Raw genomic sequence first — 6,768 nt, 5'->3', positions numbered from 1 at the left:
GCACACGCCCTATAGCAAAAACCTCTAAAATAATAATAATAATAATAATAATAATAATAATAATAATAATAGCACATAATGAAATAGGTATAAATCTAGCAAAGTACTTGAATGACCTATAAGCTGAAAATTTCAACATAATGATGAAGGAAATCAAAGAAGATAAGCTTTAACTAGTTTTTTTTATTTTTTATTTTTTTTATTTTTATTTTTGTTTTTATTTATTTATTTTTTTTTTTGGAGAGATTTTCACTGTAGGGTGCGTGCGCTCGCCAGACAGAGAGAGACATAGAGACAGAAAGCGAGAAATCACCCCCCAGGGGGGATGGTCACGCCGCAATCCCTTCTCCTCCATTCTCCTCTCGGGATCTTGGGCATGCACGCACACGCGCCCGGCGTGAGTTTTAAGCCACCGGGTCCGGGACACGAACTGCGGTCGACTACGTGGGAGTCCAGCGACATAACCATTACGCTAACTGCTGGTTCCCTAACTAGTTTTAAAAACTAGTTAGGATAACAACTTCTTGACCTCAGAAATCTAAAGTATGAAACAAAGTGCCCTGCAGTTCTACAGATACACACAGCTGCCCTCGTGCAACAATAGGAAAAGCTGAAAAGGACACTTAACATGTATAGCATACTATGCATTGCTAACATGCATATTGGATTCAATCATTACAATAAGACTAGGAGGTTCATATCATCCCCATATTACAGATTACGAGACTGAGGCTAAATGAGTTTATGTAATTTTGTAGAAATGACACAGTAAGTGTTGAATCTAGTAATCACATCCATATATTTTTAGTCGAATGTGTCAAGCTCTCACTGCACTATTTTCATAGCTGGCAGAAGAAATAATGCCTTTTAAAGCACAGGCAGATGGGAGTATTCTTTTTCCCATTAGGGTAATCATAAGATTTTAAGTTAATTGACATGCCAGCACCATAGCCTAGTGGTGGAGGGATCTGAATCCTACATGGCTGACCACTGTTCAAATCCCAGCCCTGGTGGCTTGAATAACAGGCCAGGCTCATGTGTGTGCATGCTGAGTCCCGATATGATGGAGAAATAGAGAAGAAGGCATTGTTGAGTGACCATATCCTATTGCAAGATGCTTTCTTCCCCTCTATGTTTCTTGCTGGCAAGTCCACATGCCCTCTGGCAATTAAACTATATCAATAAATTATATTGATTGGCACTCTTCTTCCTGGTGGCACATTGGTTTGGAAACCATTATCAGTTTCTATATTCTGCCTCTTCTGAACCATACACAAGAGGTATTTCTGGAGGAGACATTATAGTATTTATCTGTACGTCCTTTGGATAGTCTTCATGTTTTCTTCTTTATCAAGTGTCTGACTCACCAGTTGTCCCACAATCTCCCAATCTAGCTTCTTCTCAGAACTTAAGAGTTAAAAGGAGCTGGAGTCATCTCACAGCAACTGATTCTAAGTTTGGAATCTCGACACTGAAGCATAATATGCACAGGAAATGCATATTTCCCACTGGGATGGGAGTCATCTATGTGACCAGCCATTCTTTCTCCCTGTTACCAACCTCAAAGCTGCACAAAATCGCTACTGCATTAAAGCCTGCTGAGCAGCATACACAAGGGCACTTCCCAAAGTGAGAAAATGGAATTAATATATGAATCTATTTTGGTGCAAAACATTTTTGAAATCCATGCATGGTTTTTTCATAATATACATTTTCCGTGAACTTCTTGCAGACCCCTTGCATAGACCAGTGAATGATCCCAATCTCCACATTTATTGTCCCTTGCTCAGTGTTTGCAGCCTATTTTCCAGCCTCGAAATGCAGTGTGTTGTATCTAGAAACTGACAAGTGAAGATTTTTATCCATTTGCTGTGTCTGGTGTGATAGCATGAGCACTGTGTTTTATACTTAAAACACAAGCCAGTTTTATATGAAAATGCATGCAAGTGGAAAGCTTGGACCTGGGGAAGCCAGTTGATGAATACGTCCTGGTAGGCAATTAAGAAAGGGACAAGATAATGCAGGGAAATTATGTTTCTCTCATTTTGCACAAGATTCAGTGCCTTTCCTTTCTAATACATCAGCTACTTCTATCCTCATGCCACACTGGAATTTTCCTTACGAAATTTATGGGTGCACATTGGCTATGTATCATTGCTCTTATTTAATTTCATGGCAAATACAAGCATATCCACACTCCCCCCTAAGCTGCACCTTGCTGAAAACAACAAATCGAAGAAACATATGCCTTCTCTTGGAGGATTAGGAAGGGAGTAAACATTCTTCCAAGGGGAGGGAGGCTTTTTCAGGTCCCTCTCTCTGGAGCAGACACAGCAGATACACAACCCACCAGGGTTTCCTGAGCCAACCAGGGGTCCATTACAACTCTGGGCATTGGAGAGTTGCTCAAAAAGTGGTTTCTCTAGTTATGCTAATACGAACCAAATTCCCAGGAGACTAGATATGTGGAAATTCAGCTACCTTTCAACTGCAGCATATGTTTGTCTCTTTACAAGTACATTCCAAATCCACTCTTCTGCAGGGCTCTCATGAGATCCAGATTTTAAAGTTGATCCTAATGCTTTTATAGTATCTGTGGAAATACTCAGTCACATCCTCATTAAGCAAAGGTGTCTGACTGCAGGGTAAGCATCTCGCTGAAATCTCTCTATTTTTGCACTATTTCTAATATCCTTATGTGCAAATGGTCTGAATGTTACAGTTTTCTAAAGTTTGTATGTTGAAATCCTAACCCTCAACGTGATGGTATTAGGAGCTTAGGCCTTTGGGAGATGATTGGGTTATGAGGACAGAACCCTCCTTCATCAATGGGAATAATGTCCTTATAAAAGAGGCTCCAGGGCCAGCAGATGGCATGGTGATTGAGGCGCTGGACTCTCACATGGCCCACTGCATTTCTAATCCTGGACGTGGCAGCTTGCTTTTTCACTTTAGCAAATAAAGACTAATAACAATTATCAATAAAATAATTAATTCTTTTTAAAAGATAAAAAATAAAAGAGGCTCCAGAGCTGTCTTGTCCCTTTTACCATGTGAGGACAGAGAAAAAGTGCTATGAACCATGGACAGGTAACCCTTACCAGACAATGAAACTATTTGAAGCCTAATCTTAGCCTTTTCAGCTTCCAGAGCTGGGAGAAATAAAATTCTATTGTGTATAACCTATGTAGTTTACGGTATTTTGTTAAAGTGACTCAGACAGACTAAGACATCATGATATTGCTCAACTTTGTATGTGGTTTCAAGGATCTACACTAGGATGTTTAGTATGCTTGTTCTCTAGAGTTGAGTACAGCACACTGCAAAGGCAATACTAAGCAATGATAACGGCCTCTCTATCTCTCTCTCTCTCTTTTTTAAGAGAGATTTTTGCTATAGGGTATATGTGTGCACTTACTAAAGAGATAGAAAATGAGGGATGATGACAGGGGAGATAGCCACGCCACAACCCCTTCTCTTCTGTTCTCTCTAGAGATTGTAGGCATACACACACACACATCCAATATGAGGTTTCAAATCACTGGGTCAGGGACTCGAACTACATTTGGCCATGTGGAAGTCCAGTGCTTTGGCACTACACCATTTGCTGGCCCAAATAGCTAATGTTTTTAAGCATGCATTTTGTTTTAAAGCATTCCTGAACATTTAATCTGCATGGTCACATTTAACCTACACTGCAAACTTGTATGTTAGATACTTTTAATATCATTATATAGTTGGAGAAATTGAGACTTGAAAAAAATGAAAATACTTACATAAGGTCATTAACCTATTAAATAGCTGAGATAGGACTCTAGCCTTAGTCTTTCTGCTAACCCCTGTGCTTAGACAAATGTCTATATTACCTCCCCGGCAACCATCAGTTCCAGAGCACTAATTGTTTTCTGTTCCAAATTAGATTTCCAGTGTCTGATGAGATCAGAAGAAATGAGATAATGGATTGCAAGCTTTGATGGATAAAGGTAAACAGAAATTGGATGTCAGCAGACCCTTGGCCTTAACATAATTTGAACATCTAGTCTCAGATAGAGAGTAAAATATAGAGGATTCTAATCAAATAAGAGGGTAGGAAAACAGTAGTGAGCTGGGAAAGGACACGGGCTATATTGGCATTGAGTTTGAATTCTATCTTTTACAACAGTTTCCCATCAGTCATAGCTGAGAAGAGATTTCAAATATATATGAGCAGGAAGTGGGGCCTGAGGCAAGAAAAATTGACCCCCAGGGCATGGATACTATGATTAGAATGTTGCTGTCCCTCCAAAATTTATGTTGCAACTTGATCCCCAATGCAGTTCTATTAACAGATGGGACCTTTAGGAGGTGATAAACTATGAGGGTTCTACCTTTGTCAATGGGATTAGTGCCCTTATAAAAGGGCTCATAAGAACCACCTAAACTTTCTTTCCATTTCCCTTCTGCTGTGTGAAGACAGTGTTTGTCCCCTCTTCTGCGTGAAGACACAGCAAGAAGTTATCATCTTGGAAGCAGAGAGAAAGCTCTTACTAGTCACCAAGTCTGCTGGTGTCTTGACTTTTTTAGATTTCCCATCTTCCATAACTGTGAGAAGTAAAATTTGCTGCATTCATAAATTACCCAGTCTAAGATATTTTGTTATAGCAACAGAAACTGACTGGGACAATTGGGAGTACCATTGTTCTGATACTTAAGGATGATGTTTAAAACATTTAAGTATGTGTCCAGCATGTTCCACAGGATAGACACTGGCCTTGATGCTAGAGGGCGGTTCTGAAGGTCTTCTGAGATCTGTATGATCCTGAAGTAGGGGTTAGAAAGGCAGGGAGGTGGGAAGTTTGGACAGTGGTTATTTACATACCAACAAGGATAATTTTCCGTATTTTAACCACCAGTGTAGGCATACACTGGTGCATACCACCCAAGTTACAGCCCAGTTGTACAGAAGGGAAAGTCTCAGGATCCATTTTTCAAGAGTAATAGTGTGGGGACCAGCAGATGGCCTAATTATATCACTGGACTCCCATGTAGTTGACCGCAGTTTAAGTCCTGGACCCCGCAGCTTAAAACTCATGCCAAGCACGTGTGCATGTGTGCCCAAGATCCCAAGACAAGAATGGAGGAGAAGGGATTGCTAACATGGCCATCCCTGATGGGGAATGATTTCTCACTTTCTGTCTCTCTGTGTCTCTCCTTCTCTTTGGCAAGTGCATGTACCCTATAGACCCTCTTAAAATAAAAAAAAAAAAAAAAAAAAAAAAAGAGATTGAAAGAGGGACAGTTGTACTTTTGACATCACTGGCATCTACCCCTTGGCAGAAGAGATTTATCTGATCCAGATGAACAACTTACCCCTGTAATCCCAGCTGCAAGAACCTAGAACATTTGCCCTACTCCAATCACTGGGTCAGCTTCAATGGAGGAAGCCACAGTCAAAGAAGACTTAGATACTCTAAGGTAGGGTCTAGAATTATCCTTCAGTCCTCAGTCTGTGATATATTGGGCTCATGATCTGACTTCTCTTTTCTCATCCTTATAAACCAGTTGGGTCTCCATGACTACTTCCTGATGAGTATTGGACTTCCTCTCTGGGTCTGTAATCTGCCCTCAATGCAGCCTGCTCCATTGGGATACTGTACCTATGAAAAAATTTTTTTTTTCTTTTTTCCCTAACCTCAGTAATTATTGGTTTTACAAATAAATAAATAAAATTGAGACCATATTCCTACTGATTAAGCTACATGGTTTAAATCCTAGCTCTATGAGTTTCTTATTAGTTGCCCCCAGGCATGTTACTTTCTTTTTTTTCTTTTTATAAACTTTATGCCTCTATTTCCAGAATGTAGCTGTGCTTTGGGAAATAGTATCTTGTTTTTGTCATGTACCTATGGTAGTCACATATTAGTAACTATTCCCTGGAAATCAACCACTGTAATCTAGTTGAGGTGGGAAAAATAATTTAGGAACAGTTTTGTTGTTCCCTTAAATGTTTATCTGTTAAAAGATGCTAGCCCTCTAAGACTCTTTGTTGGCTTCACCTACTTTGGGAAGTCTCCCCACTAACCATTCTTGGGCACCACTCCTGCCATACCTGACATGCCTCCCATCAGTTCTGAGCTTGACCCTACCTCAGTATGCTTTTATATTTCTTTTATTTGATCCCGATAATATCTTTTAAAAAATTATTTTATACATTCAATCACTGTACTTCACCACAGCTTATAAAATGAATTTTCCCAGCATGATGACACTGATCACTGTCTAGTTAAAGATATCATCATGCACATTTTCATCAACAGGCAATTCTCCATTTTCTGTGTCCCTTAAATGCCTTGTCTCTCTCTTTTTCTCCTTGATTCCCTTTCATACTATGCCTAATGTAAACAATTTTCTCACCAGGTCATGATGTCCTTTGAGATCAGGGACTATGTCTTTCTTTCTCTAATATTTATTTTTTAAATGCTCCATTTACTGGCTGGAACATACTGGAGAATTGGTGAAATAAATAAATAAATAAATAAATAAATAAATAAATATTGCTTTGTTGGAAAAATCATGACATATTTTTCTATGCAAAAGTGTGTCATAATGTTTCCAATGACTCAATAAACTCTTCTATTTGATTGTTAAGTGACTCTTATAAACAGAACAGAAAATAGCTTCATATCATGTAAGAACTAAGAGTCAGGTAGGTGAAAGGATTTCTTTGGCTAGAGTACAATAGAAGAATACATGCAAGATTAAGCCAAAAGTCCCAAGTCCTCTAAGAGT

At 39.2% G+C, this 6,768-nt stretch overlaps 1 long non-coding RNA gene across 1 annotated transcript in view; it reads left to right on the top strand.

Moving 5' to 3' along the window:
* Positions 1-3,983, top strand: part of LOC114005925 (uncharacterized) — a 32,664-nt gene extending 28,681 nt beyond the window's left edge. Inside the window, exon 3 of the long non-coding RNA XR_003547713.1 lies at positions 3,920-3,983. This is a non-coding gene — a long non-coding RNA (uncharacterized LOC114005925). The remainder of the gene's footprint in view (positions 1-3,919) is intronic.
* The last annotated feature ends 2,785 nt before the right edge of the window (positions 3,984-6,768 follow it).

The sequence above is a fragment of the Tupaia chinensis genome, unplaced genomic scaffold (genome assembly GCF_000334495.1).
Source record: "Tupaia chinensis unplaced genomic scaffold, TupChi_1.0 Scaffold144952_1, whole genome shotgun sequence".
Taxonomy (NCBI): domain Eukaryota; kingdom Metazoa; phylum Chordata; class Mammalia; order Scandentia; family Tupaiidae; genus Tupaia; species Tupaia belangeri.
Note: the sequence above shows the minus strand (reverse complement) of the source record. Positions and strands in the feature narration are given on the sequence as shown.